The sequence below is a fragment of the Pyxicephalus adspersus genome, chromosome 5 (assembly GCF_032062135.1).
Source record: "Pyxicephalus adspersus chromosome 5, UCB_Pads_2.0, whole genome shotgun sequence".
NCBI classification, from domain to species: domain Eukaryota; kingdom Metazoa; phylum Chordata; class Amphibia; order Anura; family Pyxicephalidae; genus Pyxicephalus; species Pyxicephalus adspersus.
The window spans coordinates 94330676-94350406 of NC_092862.1; positions in this window are offsets into that span (position 1 = coordinate 94330676).

Genomic DNA, 19731 nt, shown 5'->3' on the forward strand with positions numbered 1-19731 from the left:
TATATAAGTAATTACAGTAAAAATCGTAAGTGCAATTCACCAAGAATGAGCTAGAGGTAAAAAAGAAAAGGGTAAATTTATCGTTTGTATGAAAGCTTCTGGCCTATTAGAACTAAATGATAGGAAATACATGTGTTTTTTTAATCAAAATATGAAGATACAGGTAGTCCTCGGGTTAAGGACATCCGACATACGGACGAGTCCTAGATACAAACGGGGCTTCCCTGCTCCCTCGTGTGCAGGACGGAGGCTTGGAGGGGGAGGGGGTGGTTTGCATGACTTGCATAAGAAATCTTTTGCTAAACACAGCTGAGACTGAGCTCTTCTGTAAGCTCTTGTAACTCTTTAATGACCAAGACAAACTCTGCAGTTGTTTTTTTTAGCATATCAAAGCACAGCTTGCTCCAGAAGTTAATGAATGTCTAGGCTCCATAAAGTTTTTTGTCAGTATGTTAATTTGGATCCACTATTGCATTAACATCTATTTACACAGCATGTTTTAGTTCCCAAGTTTTTTTGTTTGGGTTATTTTAAGGATTTTTGGACAGTTTCTTCCCTTATTTTTTAGGCATTTTTTGATATTTTGTAACATTTTTTGTCAGTTATGCACGTCTAATTTTTGTTGTAAAGTTTCATGGAACAAATGTACAGATAAATAGAATATTCGAGCCAACAGCATTTTTAAGGAGCTACTGGTGTTCTCCACAGCACCCTACAAAGGATGATGGAGTTATATATATATATATATATATATATATATATATATGTTTAAATCCACCTACCAATTATAAATCAACAATCTTGCTCCACTGATTTAGTCATTACAGAATATAACCAAGGACTAATGAGAGCATGGCCAACCTACTAAGATAATGATTTTTCCTAAATTATTATACATATCCCAAGTGCCCCAAATCCAATTCTATTTTAAATAACTTTCCAAGGATATCAGGAGAGATTTTGAAACTTCCAGTCTTCCAGATTAGCTTTTGTCAACTTTAATTTTTGCTATCCTGACACCAAATTAGCTGTGATATATGATTGGCTCTAGTTGTATCACATCGCCAAACATCCTAATAAGATTAAATTTATCTTTTCCAAAATGCTGCACGCATAAAACATCTAGGCCAGGGATCAGCAACCTCTACTATCAAAAGAGCCATTTTGCCCACTCTTCCACCAAAGAAAAATAGTCTGGAGCCGCAAAACATAACACAGTTTATAAACTTTTAAAAGTTTAAATCTTTTTTTATTTTAACTGTTACAACAACGGAATACAACAAACAGAAGTACAGTGTGCATATGTAGACCTACTGTGAAATAAATGAAACACCGAACTATGCCCCTAGTATCATGATTTATTTTTTGAATTTGTGCAGTTTTTATAGTTTTTCACTGGATTTATTATACCCATGATTAATGTAATCATTTCTTTCTTGTATATACTTTTATATTTTAAAATCCAGCAATCATAATTTGTTTTCCCAAAATTAATAGGTTTTTATTTGTTAATTGATAAATAGAATACTGAGTAAATAAACATATTAATATCATTATAAAGTTATCTAAATAAATTAATATATAACCTACATAATTATGTATATCAAATATTACATTGTTGGAAAAAAATATTAAGTAACTTACATTTGAATTCTGCTGCCCATTTGTGAGGTTATGTATCTCCAGCCTTAGTATCAGCGTTTCTATGCCGAGTAAGATGAGGAAGGTGCTTCTCCTTTTATGTATCCAGTCCGAGTCCCACGTGGAGCAATAATGCACCTTGATGTTTGTTTCAAGGTAAAAACCCGGGAACACGTGGGACACAGGACTCCTATCAGCAGCATGGACTCCCTTGAGCTAAAGCCCCCTAAAATTTCAACTCTGCTCATCAAAATAATCTACCCTGTTACACATTGCTGGAGGCTTGTAACGCCAATGTGTAACGGTAGATTTTTTTGATGGGGGGAGTTTTTTATGTTCTGACGATAGCCTAATGATGAGATTTTAGGGAGTGTTAGCCACAGGTGTCCCCCTCTTGCATCTCTAATTTTGTTCACCAGTACCCCTTCCCGTCCCTGAGAAATTGGGGTTCAGGTGCTAGAAGCCTCCAGCAATGTGTAAGAGGGTGGATTTTTTTGATGGGCAGATGTTCTGACGATGACCTAACGAGTAAATTTTAGGGGGTGTTAGTCAGAGGTGTCCCCCACTTGCACCTATACTTTTGGTTTTGTACATCTCCCCATTCCAGAGAAATTGGACTTCAAAGTCGGGAAGGGGACAGCGTAGTGTAGTATGACATTTCTAATTTTGTGACGTGTAGGTATAAATTTGGGGTTCACACCTCCTTGCTACGTAAGTCGCCCTGGGGGTCCATAATTTGAATGTTTAATTCCGGGCTTCTTACTTTTAAAACAGCAACCCTCATGTTCAATTTGACCTATTTTTTATAATTATGACCACCATATTTAAAAAGTTGTTAAAGGTGGGGAACTGCTAGCTATGAGGGTCCCCTGTGTACCCTGAAAAGTTCAAGTCAGTAGGACATACTATTTAAGAGATATGGGGGTTTGTACTGGGAGAGATCGAAGTCTGCAGTAGATGACATGCAGCATTCATACACAAACACAGCTGTGAAACTTTCCTGACGATGACGTCATTGTACTTTGTAATTTATTTCACGGGTAGATTTTTGTGTTAGAACACCGGAAGGGGAATCTCCCTCCTCCGCAGTATTTACGGGAGGAAGAGGATCCCCCATCAGGGATCTCCCTTCGGCGGCCAAAAGGAGCCACAACAAGGAGGCTAAAGAGCCACAGGTTGCCGATCCCTGATCTAGGCCAACTTTACTATCAGGGAACTTTTATTACATTTACACAAATACAAGAACAATTTGAGCTCCTGTTCTCTTAAATATTTTAATTGCCATCGACTAAGTCATACAGCTGGGCCTCTCATGTTATCCTGCAACAACATTTGAAACCTTACTCATTAAGGGAAATTCTTCAGTAGGATTCAGATACACAAATGCAGTGTCAGTCTAAATAAACTATATAAAATATAGTCTAAATGGGTCTTTGCCAGGCCTTAGACAGAATTTGTTGCAGCTACCACCACTTCTGCTGTGACTGCCACCAGGCTGGAAGTGTACGGCGGCACCACCTGACTGAACAAGTGAGAGATGTGGAATGAGAAGCCAGTAACATGGAGGATATTGAGCAGATTGCTAAGTCTGCTGTTTGGGGAACTCAGACAAGTAAAGATTTAGAGGTGGTTAACACAACACAAGATGCTTTTAAACTGGGATCACCATGGAACAGAATGATAATGGCTTATCTAACCAAACTAAACAGGGCTATTCTGTCTGTGAATAGGCATAGTAAGTGTGTATATTTAATGTAAATGTATCATTGTGTGGATATATTTGTATATATGTGCATACGTGTGTTTCATATGTTTACTGTATATATTTTGGTAATGGAGTATATGTAGGACATGTGGATATATAGGCATAAAAACTTGTATTTGTGAATATATGTATGAACATGAGTAAAGTGTTTATGTGTACAAATGTACATGTGGGTATATATGTGGGTAAATGTATATAAGTGTGGATGTATATGTGTAATGGTGGGCATAAATGTCTGTGTGAATATACAGTGTGTGTGCAGGTGTGTATTTTAATAGGGAATATTTTATTGGGAATTCACTCATATCTCCCATACCCAGATTGTTAGAACTATAAAATGTATAGCTGTGTATAATAAACTGTCTGCTTGCTATACTACAAAATCTTTTCATACATTTCTATAAATTTAAAACTTACTCCTTCCCTGACATCACAGTTACTCAAACTGCTAAATTAAATGTGCTAGATTCAAGACATATTTATGATTTTCTCATTGGCCACTATTGTACATGCTGATACATGCAACAATATACGTAACTATTGTTTTTATATGAATATAAACATATTCAAATAAACTAGGGCAAGTAAAAACTTAGAGGACATTGGGCTTCATTTATTAAAGCTCTAAAAGACCGGAGAAGAAGGACTATCATGGGAGAACTTGTGTGATTCAGAAAACCTGGAATGAATTTCTTCAAAATCATTTGCTAATACTTGGCAAATGTTTTCAATCCTCATTCAGACTCAATCCAGGTTTGCAAGATCATTGAGGTACTCCAAGGATAGCCTATCCTCTCCAGAAGGCTCCAGGTTCGCCAGATCACCCAGGTTCACTGATGAAAGTGTATCCTCTCAGTCTTGGAGAGCTTTAATAAACCAGGCCTATTGTGTCACTGCTAACATTCAAAACAGTAATCAATGGTAATGCCAATAAAAGCAACATGAATAAATACATCCATGGTATAAATCACACAGATTTAGTCTAATAATATATATATCTATCTTTTTCCATTTTTTACAGGTTTTAATTGTTTTGTATGTTCGAGTTGGTTATGATGGGTCACTTACTCCTAAATTATATTCCGCGTATTATTTGTGGCTAACAGTAGATGGTATACTATAACCCAACAACAAAAGGTTGTTACACCCTAGAGGACACAGCACAATCTATAAGTGTGACCAGAGTATAAACTAGGATTATTCCTCTAATGGCATTTTGATGGGGGAATATTTTGTAAAATCTCAGTTTATACTCGAGAATGTATAGTTTTTAATGTATTCTGTCTTTCTTTAAACTAGGACAGTGAAATATTATATTCTTAATTGCCCTTTAATAAATCCTTGTATTAGATTAGAACCCCATTTTTCTTTTGTTTCAATAAATTTTTATTAGAATATTTAAGAATAAAAAAACAGAGGTACTATTCCAAAACAAAACAATCCAATAAAACATTCCATCACTGGAGGTGGAGAAAAAGATGGCAGAAAATATCAAAAACATACAACAAGATCAGAGCTAAGTACAAAGCAGCAGGACTTTGTAACGAACTTGCGCTGCAGAATGGGCTGTTGAATCATAAATGAGCACAATGGAGAGTATGGCCCCCTTAAATGGGGGGAGAGTGAGCCATTCCAGCGGCCTATTCCCATCGTCAGTGCGTATAGGGGGCCAGTCGCAGCTGAATCCCCAGGTGTGTCCAGGAATATCAGCGAGAATGTTACTAAACCAGAATGATAGAAAGTAAAAAAGGCAGAGAAGAAAGAGAAAAGAAGGAGAAAAAGAGAGAGTAGGGGGAGAGAAGGTTGGACAGGTCTACATATAGAGCAATAATAACATCTCCAGTTAATTTTTTACGTCTTCCAACAATAAAGCCCTAAAGTGTTAAACTCATGCCGTCCCAGCCCAATGGCATATAATAATTAATCCAAAGTGACCATAGAACCCCATTTTTTAAAGGTTACTTCTTGTGCCTACATGCACCAAGAATAAATGGCACCTTCCAAGCAGTAATGTAACATAAAAAAAAATTAAGAAATAAATAAAAGATGGGGCACAATAAATTGACAGGCAATAAAACACTTTATATAGAGAGATGTTTTATTTTAAACCAAATGAACCATAGATGCTTTGGAATCTCTGCCCACATAGTTCTTTAACCTCCTTGCCGTTAAGCCCGACCTTCCTACGGGCAAAAAAAAAATGGCTACGATGGTTAACCCCGAGTTTTTTCCCATCCTTACTTACCTGGTCCCGTTGTGCTCATCCAGCGTTGTGTTCATGTTCCAGCGTCGTCCTCCGTCGATCGTCGTCCGTCGATCTCCCTCTCCCTCTCTCTTCGTCGGGTGCCAGCGGGACTGGTAAGAAGCCGGCCGGCATCTTGTGTTCCGCCGACCGGCTTCTTACCTGGTCCCGCTGATCGTCCACGTCCTTCTTCTTCCAGCGCCGGATGATCTCTGAAACGAGAACCCGTCCGGCGGAGAAAAGAAAAACCGGACGGCTCCTCCCTGCGTGCGTGATCACGTCGGCGTGTGTGCGGGAAATTCAAATTGAAACTCATTCATTCATTTTGTATTGGATTCAATATAAACTCCTGTATCCAATCCAATACAAAATAATTCAAAAATTACAAAGTATATAACTGGTAAATTCAAACTGTCATTTTGTATTGGATTGAATACAAACTCCCGTATCCAATCCAATACAAAAAATTAAAAAAAAATAAAATAAAAGTAAATAACTTGGAAATTCAAATTTATATTTTGTATTTGATTGGATACAAACTTGCGTATCCAATCCAATACAAAATAATATAAAATAATACAAAGTACATAACTGGTAAATTCAAACGCTCATTTTGTATTGGATTGAATACAAACTCCCTATCCAATCCAATACAAAAAATTAAAAAAAATAAAAGTAAATAACTTGGAAACTCAAATTTATATTTTGTATTTTAATGGATACAAACTTGCGTATCCAATCCAATACAAAATAATATAAAATTAATACAAAGTACATAACTGGTAAATTCAAATGCTCATTTTGTATTGGATTGAATACAAACTCCAGTATCCAATCCAATACAAAAAATAAAAATAAATAAAATAAAAGTAAATACATTTTTTATATTCATATTATCTACTAGAACCCCTATTCAGACATATTTCTGTAAGTTACAGGTCTACAATTTAAAAAAAAAATTTAATGAAAAACAGTGGATCACTTTTGGTACAGAAATCTAGACCTCAGTGTAACGCTCAGGTGGTTAAGAAGCAATGTATTGTTTGTTTGTATTGATCTACTACCCTAATGGCTCCAGTTTTCCTACCTATTGCTTTCAGATCCTAATACAGTCCACTCTTGTGACCTGTCCTCAACTTATTCAAAACCCTTTCTCTGACATCCTTGAACAATTTTTTAAAAGTCATCTAAAGGTGGAACATTTCTGTCAAATCTGACAAGTCTATGGCATGTAGGTTTATTTTTCTATTAGTGACTTAGTCACTTCCAGGATATGTTATGACTTGACTGGCACAGCATCTTGTATCAAACATATGACTCCAGTAAATATGTCATCTCTACTTAAAATGAATTGCCAAGGTTTAACCTAATATGTTAGCTGTAAATGTAGTGCTGTGAATAAAGTACAAATGGCTAGTGTCTAAAAATAGTGTGTTTCTGTGGGATTACTTTTGTCAGATATCTGGCAGCATAATAATGACAGTTTAGTCAATGTGACTGTGTGTCTACATTTACCCATCATGCCTGAAGCAGAGCTTCTTAGACTGTCCTAATCCTAAACTCCTATGTCAAGGTACAATAGACAATGAACAGTGCACAGTTATTATAGGGTAAAAGTACTGGGTGAGTTATCTATTATTACATTACCTAATCCTTCAAATTATAAAAGTTCCATCTTCTCTTCTACTTTATGCCCATAGGACAAGATGACCTGAATTAAATGATTTATTTTAATCCCTGATATGCATCAGATTAACTGTAGCAATTTCATGCAATGGGAATATTCAACATCATTTAAATTATAATAAAAGATTTCTGGAAAAGATGTATACTAATTACTGTAAAGACAGCACTTGAAACCATTTTTTGACATATTTACATCTACATTTTGCCATAAGAACAGCTGGTTACAATATAAAGTTGTAACTGTTTTAGCAGTTTGAACAGTCCAGTAAAATATTAGTGAAGATACAGAAAAATGAAAGTTTTTTTCAATGTGTGTGTTTCTGTAAGAACATAAGCTGGGGCATAGGTATTGATACATAAAAGCTGAACTGTAAACACACACCAAGCAGAAATTATTTGTCATATGTTAACCACCTGGGCGGTTACCCCGAGCCTGGTTCGGGGTAAGAAAACTTGCTCAAAGCGTTGGGTAGCTAAAAATAGAAACAAGCGTTACAGTGCAATCTGATTTTCATACAACATTGTATGACAATTGTATAACAACTGAAAAAAAACACTTACCCTGTCCCCGCAGCTCCTCCGGAGATGTCTTCTCTCTTCTGTCTTCTTCCGGCGTGTGCAGTGACGATCTCCGGGGTTTTCCGGTGACCTTGCTACATACGTCGGTGCGGGCGGAGGCGGGGCGGGAAATTCAAATCATTTTGTATTGGATTCAATACAAAAAAGCTGTATTGAGTCTAATACAAAGAAATCTTTATATAATATATATAATTTTATTATATATATATTATATAAGCTACTATACAGTTACATTACATTATACACTATTTTTTTTTTAAGATTTTTTTGTTTTATAAATTTTTTTTTTAAAGTTTATTATTAAATGTATTAAATTTTGGACATATTTCGGTGAGTTATGCCTAAGAATTAAAGCCTACAATCTAAAATAAATTTCCATGCAAAAAATGTAACGCTTTTTGCATGGAAGTACGCAAAGAATTAGAACACTCTGCTTTTGCATAGGCGTCCCTCGGTGATTTCTGCTGATGTCAGAGCCTACGCCCGTCGACGGGGGTGTTAGCAGGAAATTCAAATATTTTGTATTGGATTTATTACAAAGTCCTGTATCCAATCTAATACAAAATAATACAAAATATATTTATGTGGTTTTGTCTATAGTTATGTGACGTTGGACTCTGTTTTAAAATTTACCACACTAGGGAGGTGTTTTATTGCATTTTCAGTATTTTTTATTTATTTATGCATTCTTGTTTAAGCTGATTTTTGTGTTTTTTAATTAATTTTAATATTAAAGTTATTTGTTTTTTTGATTGTGTGTTTCAAACGTTATTATATTCAGGATATCTACTAGACCCTTGTTCGGACATATTTCTGTAAGGTACAGGTCTACAATTTAAAAAAAAAAATCATGAAAAACAGTGTACTGCTTTTGGTACAGAAATCCAGACATCAGTGAAACGCCCAGGAGGTTAATTAAACCCTGAGATTTACACACTTTGGCCAGACACCCTGTTGTAATGTTTATTTGCTGTTGTTCAGTGTGTTCCCACTTAATACTGTGTGCCTATGTTGCTCTATTCCTCTTCTTATCCTCACATTTTGGTTTACCCTTTGGACCTTTGACTTCTTGTTTGTGCTGGCCTTGTTAGCTCTTTTGGATAGAGTAGGGGATGTATAAAACTTAAATGAAGTAAGGAGCTACAACCCAAGTGAAAAAAGACATTCTTATCCTGGTATGTTTCATGGGAGTTCTTCAACTTATTACAAGTCAAGATTCTTTTTTATTTAGTATATGACAATTTACCTGTGTATACAGCTTCCTTGCTAACCTGCATTTTTTTTATTTCCCTAGGATCGCATGAGGATCACATGAAAGTGGCAGACTCAAGAAATGGGCAGCTGGGCATTGATTAAACATTTATCTATGATGTCTTCCACTTCATTCATATATATATATATATATATATATATATATATTCTGTTATATACAGGGTACCCCAAAAGTTACTACACACTTCCTTTTTTCTACTTTGTTCCAGGTATCATTTGGAGAGACTTGAGCCATCAGCATATGACAACTTAGGCTTTGCAGCTTTTGTAAGCATATCATTCCCTTAAACATTGCTCGCCAATTGACATTGGAGCAGCGTTGCAAAATTGACACTCAGCAAGAAGTTTTTCAGTCCTCTACTGCAGTTCAATGTCAATTTCACTTGCACTTCAGTTAGTTTAGTTTAAGCTGGAATACCAATGAATGACATTCTGGTGCTAATTACCTCCTTGATTGTTATATAAAATTCTTTGTCCTGTATACCAAAGAAAAATCATTTGGCTAATGCTCCTATAGGTCTGTTTAACACCTAATCAATTATGGTGACAAAAGGGCTGTTTCTATAAATACTTGAAAATTATTCAAGTTTTTTTTTTTTTACATTTGTTTCTCCCTGTTCTCCTCTTCTCCTGTTCATAGTAGTTGCTGATACTTGCAGATAAAAATGTTAACGCACTTAGACAGGTGCATACTATTATATAGGTTTGGAAACTGATCTTCTAGAAGGTAAATTAGAAAGTAAATATATTCACAGCAACTCCTTTTCATTTGCCACTTTGCCAACCATCTAACACAGATACCATTGTTACATTCACTTCTATATTATGAAATTGTTGACTGTTAGTGTGACAAAATATTAAAAATGGTAAAATGATGCCCTCTTGTGGAGAAATCATATAATAACTCAAATTATAAGATATAAATTCAAATGATAAAGTCAAAATTCAGGACAAAAGACAGTTTTTAATATATAATTACCTTAGATGTGGCAGATGGGCAGTGTTTTTTCTGCATTTGATATGTGTTTGGAATGCACCTTAAATGAGGCCCTTTTTTTAGCAGCACTAGGTAAGCACCACTCATGACAGATCAGTTTTAGGTTTAGATGCATTTTTATGCAGCATGCAGTTAGGACACCCTACCCCCTAATAGCTAGTGTTACCCCTTTTGGCTGAAATTACTGCAGTGAGACGCTTCTTCTAGCCATCTTCCAGTCTCTGACATCGGTCTGAGGAATGTTTGCCCCACACCTCAATGCAGAATTCTTTCAGCTATGAGATGTTTATAGGGGTTTCTTGCATGCACAGCCCATTTCAAGTCACCCCACACCATCTCAATGGGATTAGTATCTGGGATTTAATTTTGCCACTCCAGGACTCTCCTTTTCATAGTTTTCAGCCAGTTCTTGGTGGATTTACTGGTATGTTTAGGGTCATTGTGGTGTTGCAGGTTCAAGTTCTGCTTCAGCTTTAATTTTTCTTATAGATGGTCTCACATGTTCCTCAGGCCAACTCTGACACACGGTAGAATTCATAATGGATTCTATGATGGTGAGCTAGCCAGGTTCTACTGCAGCAAAGCATCCGCAAACCATAACACTTCCACCTCCATGCTTCACAGTTGGTATGAGGTTGTTTTCCTGGAATGTTGTGTTTGGTTTACACCAAACATGTCCTCTGTTCTGGTGTCCAAATTAATACATTTTAGACTCATCTGTCCAAAGAACAATATTTTAGAAGTCCTGGTCTTTGTCTATGTTCTCTCTGACAAACTTCAGTCTGGCCTTGGTGTTTCTCTTAGAGAGCAAAAGTTTCCTCCTTGCACACCTCTCATGCAAGTTAAAATTGTGCAGTCTCTTTCGGATTGTTGAAGCTTGCACTTTCACATCAACAGCAGCAAGAGCCTGCTGTAGCTCCCATGATGAAATTTTGGGGTTTTTGGAGACTTCTTGTAGCATCTTGCATTCTGCTGTCCTTGTGAACTTGCTTGGACAGCCAGACCTGAGCATGTTGGCAGCTGCTGTGAAAGTTCTCCACTTGTAGGCTATTTTCTGGACAGTAGAATGGCTGATTTCAAACTCTTTTGATATCTTTTTAAATCCATTACCAGACTTAAAGGCTGCTGCAATCTTCTTTCTGAAGGCCTCAGACAGTTCTTTTGATCTCACCATGGTGTTCATTCTCACCTCAACAGTCTGGGGCATTCCAAACTAAATGTCTGAGGTTTACTTAGGGCAAATCCCCTTCAAAATGCTGAGTAACGATGTTCTAACCATGTGCATTTCATGTCATACACCTGGATGTGATTTGAGCCATTTTAAGTTGGAATACATGTGGGGGTGTCCTAATTTTTTCCTCACAAGAATTGCAAAATTGCATTTTTGTAGAATTACATTTTACAGAAAAATATAAAAAGTATTTTCCTTAGTTTCGATTGTTTAGTTATATCACTTGAATCTCCCAGTATTGTTAAAATTTAGATTAAATATCCATATGTCTAAAAATGTTACAAAAACACACATGCTTTCATAGGGTGTTCTTATTTTTTTACATGACTCCTAGGTATTGTACATATGGCAGATGATTGTCCAATATGAATGTACAGAGTGTACAGAGGTTGCTCGATATAGATCTGTTTTGACATGAAAAAACAGGTAATGCCCACAGGATGGGGGGAGCATGGCGTGGTCATGGTGGGGGAAAATGTGATAGTTAGGCTCCTGTCTCACCCAAGGAAATCTCTTTTACTCACTCTATTGTGGCTTACCTACTTTCCATTTGTTGTGGGGTTAGGAATACATGTAACCACCTTTCTCCCACTCCCCCAAATTGCTACTTGAGAATGTATTCCAAAGTTTTTCACCAGGTATAATTGCACCAGCTAAACATCTTATTCTTATTGGACTTCAAACTTGTCTGAATCCATGGAACTCTGGGCCCTAAATCTTTATCTTACTAAATGACAAAGTGTCTATTTTCATCACACAAAATCAGACATTGTGAGGAAACTTGAGACACTGTTAGGGCTGCACCTCCTGGCAGATGATGTGGGGGCGCGGAGTCTAAATGTTTCCCCGTTTTCACCAGAGCATCCCGCAAGGGATGATGGGCCGGTGACCCTAATGGCCACCGGACTTCTTTGCTGCGCGGAGAACACCAGGTCGCAGCCACCAGGCTCTCCCTACCAGGGGCGAGCGGGACAGAGGGCTTTGGTGTAGGGACAGCGCAGATCAGGGACAGCTGACAGCAGAAAGTATAATCCAGGGGGACTGATGAACAGAGCAGGCGGCAGACAAAGCGAAGGTCAGGTAACAGGCCAAGGTCTGGACAGATAGCTGATAAAACAAAGTCAGGTAACAGGCCAAGGTCAAACACACGACTATCTGGCAGAGAGGCAAGAAATGCACTGAGGATTTAGCAACTAGAGCCTGGAATCAGGGAGGTATAAATACAGCTAGCAGCCAGTACCAGGACAAGGTTGGAACTAGGAACTACTCTGCTCATTAGCTGCTCACATTTCCTGAAATACCCTTCAGCTGAGCACAGCCTCAGAGAAAGTGCAGGGTATGATAATAAAGGTATATCTTTGCACAGCTAAAGGGAAGCTGAGGATTCTGCAGGCTGCTGGACAGACGAAGGCAGAGTGGTAACACTGACCCTCTGTTCTCGCAACATGTACCCCCGGGGTCTATATGCAGCTTAACAGGCAGATAACACCACTCTACTAGTCAATAAATTGAGACTTGTGTGAAAATCTGTTGCTTTATTAACCGGACGTAGACATGGCTAAATTCAAGAAAGAAATGAACAAACACACTGTAAGAACATTACCTAAGATGATCATACAATGTACATTGCATAAGAAATACAATCTGGTAGCATATAACAATAACTGTAGCCCCTAGCAATAGCTGAGCACATATAACTAACACATACTTTCTACCATCTGCTGTCTTCTTCTTCCTATAAATCTCTGCTCAAGCAGGAAATTACATCACAGAACTACAAATAGATCACTAATGATAAATAGCCACTAGATGGCACTGTGGACCTAAATATGAGCATTCCTACCTAATTATTAATGACTTACAACTGTAATCAATGCAATACAATAACTTATGTCCAGAGGATAGTACAGACAACTATAGACTTTGGTATTATAATCCTACCTGATCTCTCTAAACATAAACATAGGACCTTAAAATGTCTTCTTCAGCTCTTTTGAGACCACAACATCCCCTACTGGTGGGGGTTTGGGCCTACCTCCTCAGTGCACCAAATCTCCATTTCAAGTAACTTATAGGACTTAAGCTATGTTCCCTATTTACCTAAGGGAGCCATTAATGTTGTATATTACTATTATGATTGATGAAGGGATTTCTATTGTCCTGCTGCCCTTGACATCTAAAGGTCCATGTGTATGATCATAAATTTGGATTCCTCACTAGCCTCAGTCCATAACACAGCACCTCCCTACTTTGATTGTTAGTACAATGCTAAAGGTCCTAATAACCAGGCCAAGCGATCACAAATTCCATATTCCATACACAAGGCCCTTGTTGGCTTGATTCAGTTTTAAAAGATTTACTTACATTCATACCCCCTCTTGCCACATTAGATTATATATCACCTAATAACCTCACATCACAATTGCCCAGCATTTTACATTTGTATGCAATGGCAATATGAAGGGACTGTCTCTAGACAGGGTAGGTGAATGTAAAAGAAGCTTACTACAGTTCAGAAGCCAATGGATTTAAACCTTGATGACTGTCAACGTTGAATGTTTTGATAACTCACTTTAGCATGGAAAGAACGTATAGGAGGAAATAAACCAATTAAACATTTTGGAAAGTGGTAATATAGTTTGCTTGTGTACATTTGTATTTTTGAAATAGACCACAATATAATATAAAAGCCAACAATTTACCATAGTCATGAATTTGCATACATTAATTGTGCATACATACACCTGGGGAAAATAATGGTACAATTTATTGCATAAGATTTAGATAGATTGATTACTCTCCATGTGAACATCACTGGTCATTACTAACAACAACCACATGTATGCATACAGCAGTTTATTTTGTAAATTAATTGGTAACAATACATTATAGCATTATATTTCATTCTACTTATCTATAGCATCTCAAACTCATTGATTTCCAAAATGTTCCTCTGGGGCTGGGGGTTGTAATTTTGATTTTGTATTGAGTATTTACATATATGCGGTTATACAGTATATTGCATATATAATACTTCCTGACATTTGAAAGAGTCACAAAGGAACGTGGATGTAGTCAAGTGGGCTGGGCATGTACTGGATGTGGCTAAAGCACGATAGACATCATTGACTAATGTGGAAATACATTCCAGATACTACAATACACTTACTAACACTGTACACACTAAAACCATTGCATTTTAAGGTATACCAATGGACCAGGGTGACAAGGGGCATAACTGAGGGAGAGGACCTCTTGTTGCCTAGTGCTGTAGGGGTCTGTTGGTGGGAGGCTTATTTAGAATCTTGAAGCCCCCTTTCAAAAGGAGGTCCCCTGATGTCTGCCCCACCCTAGGAGGGGTACATAGTACCACATACTCATTTGCATAAAAGGTTAAAACAGCCTTAAAATATCAAAAACATACCATGTATAAAAAATATTCTATTTTTAAGTAATACCTTTTCAGGATCCAGCAATGTGTACATGCACCCATCATGGGATGATCCATTCGCCGATATCTGCGTTGTCTTTCTATTGAGAACTAACAATCTCTGAGCTAATGACATCATCTAGTGGCAATCTTCAATATACACCTAAGTCAGGAGCGTCAAACTCTGGCCAAATCTGGCCAGCAATGTCCTTTTTTTTGGTCCCAAAGGAATCCTAAAAATGAATTGCAGCTGGCCTGCTGATGCACTGAATTAGTGCCACTACTACAATTCCTGGCATCACTTACGTCTATAGACCAGCGGCTTCTCTGCCTATGCACGGTCCGCATTAGATTGTTTTATAGACGCAGGGAATTGTAGTAGTGGTGCTATTTCAGTGAAGAGGGAGTTCTAACTACTTTTAACATTAAGCCCTGCATTGGACTGTTTTCTTGACGCAGGGAATCGTAGTTGCGGTGCTATTTCAATTTCAAGTTTGGCCCACGACTTTAATTAAGTTTTTATTTTGGCCCACTGTGTATTTGAATTTGACACCCCTGACCTAAGTGAAAGACAGCATGTTATCTATATGTTTAGGACTTTTACATACATAACTCCCCCTGACAAGTTACAGAAACCAGTACCATCCCAGCAGAAAGAGGACAAATGGGAGCTATGTGTCTATGCTTTAAATATGTTTTATTGTGTGTTGTCTATGTACTAATATGCAATGTGAAATTCAGTTGTAATCCATTTTAGAGTTAATCAGTGACTCTTATACAAACCTCTTGTACTTTCTTGTACATTTTTTTGTAATAAAAACTCACCCTATTGATCAGACATGTTTGGTGATTGCCAGGTATCTATTTGTATTGGAAGCAATAACTAGCACAGGGCTGACTGATTGCCCATTTAGAGCTGTAGCCTTCAAGCCTCTGGCCCCACAACCCCCCAACCAATCATGCTGTCACATATCTGCTCCCTTATTGGTCAAACCAGCAGGGGGTTCCTGCAGGATTGCTAAGGGAATGCAAGTCAAAGGTTTTAAATGCTTCTATGAATCTAGTGCAGAATATGCACTGATCTGCTTTCACTGTAAGCTTTTCCAGTGTGCATTAGAAGCTGCAATATAGAACATGCCTTATTTCCTGACTATATGTCCAGCATCATCTAGACTTTTCTTCCCAACTTTTGTTGGGGTCATGTTTTAAGCAATTTCACATTAGGAAAAACAGAGTTAGTTTCTATGGTATTGTTAAACTCGGATTTGACGCTCTTTTGTAGAGCAATCAAGTTTTATCAGCATTTCATGTTGGGGACAGGTTTGCCATTTTCATTCACTCTAAAATAATTTCATTAATTAGTGGGCATAGGTAGAAAATGCTAGGATACAAATCACTATTTTATTCTATTGTAACCAGTGATTCTAGAGATTAAATTCCCAGCTTCAAACCATGAATCACCCATGTATTTCATTCATTGGAATTTAGCTCTTCCAATGGGTTATGAGTTCTGTGTATTTCAAAGTCACTCACGTTGCACTATGCAGTTGCACTTGTTCAATGTACGGTATTTATAAAAGTAAACTATTTATTATCACTCCAATGGTGCCACCTAGTGGCCACAATGGATAATACATGCAGTGATACATGTTAAAGTAAAAATCTGTAATCAATTAGGTCCCAAGATAAAAAAAATAGTAATCTTATCTGCTTGATCACAGTATTTTTATTACACCCACTTCTACTTGTTTCAACAAGGACGCAACAATCTTCTCTTGGTCTTTTCCTAGGATAACTTTGGTCATCCATTTTAAATAGTGACGAGTAATGCGTAAACATTGTTTTAGAGCCACAGTTTAAAATATAGTAGATTGACATCAGGAAAAAGTTAAATGGTTTATGTTTTTTTATGTTCACATTTATTCAGTCATCTATATTGATATTGCTACTTTTCTATTTTTTATATATGTATTTTTTTTGATCGATAATATATTTATTCAACAATTTTATATATTAAAGAAACACAATTACAATACAAACAGAAATATAAAAAATTAAGGGGACAAAACATTGACATATATGTCCGGTATAAAACAATAGGTAAAGGTAAAAAAGGACAAACACAAATTGAAACATTAGTAGTCAACATTGTATCAAAGCTTCTTTTCCTTATACGTTTTTTTTTTCCCATTAAATATTCTTTTCAGCACACACAGAATCATACCTTAAATTAGAGCTCAAAGTAAGGCAGTAAGAGACACTCCATGACGAGCAAAAAACAATAATTGCCTATTGGAATATTTTAGAGGCTAAATAAAAGGTTAAATATTCCTTCTTTTTTTTTTAATTATAAAGGTGTATAAACCACTCAAAAAAGAGACAACTGAGAGGGAAAGAAAGACAATACTATATGGTTGTGAAAGAGAGACAGTCCCTCATAATCAGACGAATTTAGGAGGTATACAGAATATACAGGAAAAGTTTACACTTTGTTTTAACCTACCTAAGAAGAAAATTAGATTGACAGACTACCTAGCAAATCATCTGTTGATTCAATAAACACTTTCTCCAGGAAAATGTAATCCACACAGGGGCCTACCTATAGTGGAGATCAGTGCTTTGATCATTGCGTTGTATTCACTTCCAGTAATTTTTTAAGGGGACTATTATGGTAATTGATCATTACCTAAAATGGCTTATGCTGCCCATTACCTATTATTCCTGCTTCCTTTGTTAGTTTAAAAAAATTGTGATTACTTCAAAAGAGGCAATTGTCATTTTAGACTTATTTAGGTTATTATTCACAAAGATAGTGATCATGACAACTGAATAAAAATAATCACCCCTTAATAAAGGTTCACATGTATTATTATTATTATTATTATTATTATTAATAATAATAATAATAATAATAATATTAATAAACAGGATTTATATAGCACCAACATATTATTCAGTGCTGTACATTAAATAGTTGTCGCAAATGACAGACAGATACAGACAGTGACATAGGAGGTGGAGAGGACCCTGCCCCGCAGAGCTTACAATCTAGGAGGTGGGGGAAGTATCACACAAAAGGGGGGGATATATGTAGTGGTGGGAAGTAGTGAGCATTTTAAGAGACAGAAGAAGACAGGTAGGCAAGTTTGAAAAGATGTAGCAGTCAAGAGAATGTAAACCAAAAAAACAACAACCACAAAAACAAATCATAAAGCAGCAGCACCCCAATCTAATTCATTTCACATAATCAAAAAGAAGCTTCTTCAGGTTGTTTCAGCAGCAGCGCAAACCTGCTTTGACTAGCAGAAGCAGCAATAACAAAAATATCAGTACTGGAAACCTAAAGCATAAGCTAAAACAGGTAAAGCTTAAAAAAAATTGACTATCGCCATAGTTTTATGGCATATTTTGTGAGCTCCTATTTTTTTAAAAAAATAGACTGCACAACAACAATTTACACCACTAATCTGCCTTAATGTTTTCGCTAATGTCGTAAAAGGAGAGAAATGGCAAAAAATGAGAGACAAAAATGCACAACAAAATTTTTCAGCTGTGCGACAGTAAGTTACAAGGTTTTATAGGCCCAAAGTAGCAGATGCAAGTTAGGTTTATCCATGGTTTAAATTAGTGTCACATCTAAGGAACAGAGTAGCCACAATGTTAAGCTTCAACAGAACAGTAAGAGACTCTCCCCTTCTAAACCTTACCCAATAAAGACAGCTGAGGGTCTCAGCCACTTATTACAAATTCATAAAACATTCTCACATATCGTCATACATGAACTTTAAATCATTACAATATTACAATATTTATGAAACCCAGCATAGCCACCAGTTAGGTTGCAGATCCTCGAAGGCATTGACTCACCACCATCAACCAGGGACCTGCGCTTCTTATTGATAAAAACAGTTTTTATCCAGCAAGTGTGACAAGCGCAAAAGTACAATCAATGTTTTTTTTTTTAGCAATCTGAAGTGTGGCATTTAGGCTTAGTCTACACAGATGTTTCCCCAGCGTTTACCTGAGCATTAAAAAGCCCATGTTTAAAATTCCCATGCATTCCAATAGGTTAGTTCACACCAGAGTATTTTTGAGTGTTTAGAAAACTGCTTGCTGTGTTTAAAAGTTAAAAACGCTCATAAACTGAGGTGTTTTTGCATGTTTATATGTCAATAAAAGCCTCCATTGATGTCTATAGAGGCACTTTTAGTTGTTTTCACACATTTAAAGGTGTTTTAACACCTTATTATGACAGCTTCCATTAAGGCTTTTAGAATGGGATTTCATAATACCCACTTGGGTGCAGAACACATGCCAATGCTCCACTGGGGATTCCTGAAGCAATGGCCTCATAAAACCTCTCCCTTGATTGGCTGAAAAAGGTAAACAGTGCTGACAGCTTAAGCATCATCAGAGTTTCCATTTTCTCAGCCATTCAGCATTAGAGGTGAATGGGGAGACTTGTTCTCATTTCCCTCTAGTGTCTAGGAAACCCACACTGTCAGGAATCATATTTTCATTGTGGGATAACCTGTTTACACAAAACACATACATATAATAAAAAGACTTTACCATTTTTACATATCTTTTTAACTCTTTTCAGGGAATGAGTAAGGGTTTTATGTACCCTTTTATGAACCCTTATGTACTAATTCCCTGGGGTTAAAATTAAAAATCTTATGAAGGATTATAGGAATTTTTTAGCGTTTTAAAGGCAAGCTTTAAAATGCATAAAAATGTATATAATTGTAGGAGGAGCTAAAACCCTAATCTGAAACCTTATTTCCCAAATCTTGATTCTAATCTTGTACACTGCAATGCACTTTATTCCTAATGGTAGCACAATGCACATGCTATTTTTTATGAACTACAAAACAATACCTTCCTA